General features: G+C 27.6%; 1 protein-coding gene across 1 annotated transcript in view; it reads left to right on the forward strand.

Moving 5' to 3' along the window:
• Positions 1-591, forward strand: part of SLC22A23 (solute carrier family 22, member 23) — a 182,286-nt gene that overhangs the window by 105,017 nt on the left and 76,678 nt on the right. The gene's annotated exons all lie outside the window — the stretch shown is intronic.

Here is a 591-nt window from a genome sequence, read left to right on the forward strand (position 1 = left end):
TATTGTCCATTTCTGATATTCTATTATTAAACATAATGTTTTGTGAATAGGAAAAGTCAACAATAATAATACACTCTAGAGAAAAGATGCCGACTTAGATGTCTTAACATTATATAAATCCAAAGGTCATACTTCAAGATGACCCAAGCTTATAATTTGTAGTTGGAATATTTTGCTGCATTTTGGCATTTTACTGTAACATATAGTATACAACTATGTAGAGAACTCAGCACTATGTTGGCACAACGGACTAACTTGCTCATATGCTCTTTTGGGTGTGGGGGACCTTTTTCTCCCCATAATTTCCTGAACTTTATATCATAAAATAAATCAGAGATATAAAACAATGTTATAATTTAACTCTGTTATCCTTGTATTTTTTTTTTTTTCATTGTGACATAAACACATATATTTTTGTTTTTGGAGAAGTACAGTTTTAATTTAGAAGTTTAAAAGCTTAAAAATTTTAGCTTTTTAAATATGAAGAAAGTGTAGAACTTCATGGCTATTAATTTTACTACCAAAATATCTAAAGGATCAATCCATTTTAATAACTTTACTTCTTTTAAATATCATTTGAAGAATTCTTTG

The sequence above is a fragment of the Chrysochloris asiatica genome, unplaced genomic scaffold (assembly GCF_000296735.1).
Source record: "Chrysochloris asiatica unplaced genomic scaffold, ChrAsi1.0 scaffold00144, whole genome shotgun sequence".
Lineage (NCBI taxonomy): Eukaryota > Metazoa > Chordata > Mammalia > Afrosoricida > Chrysochloridae > Chrysochloris > Chrysochloris asiatica.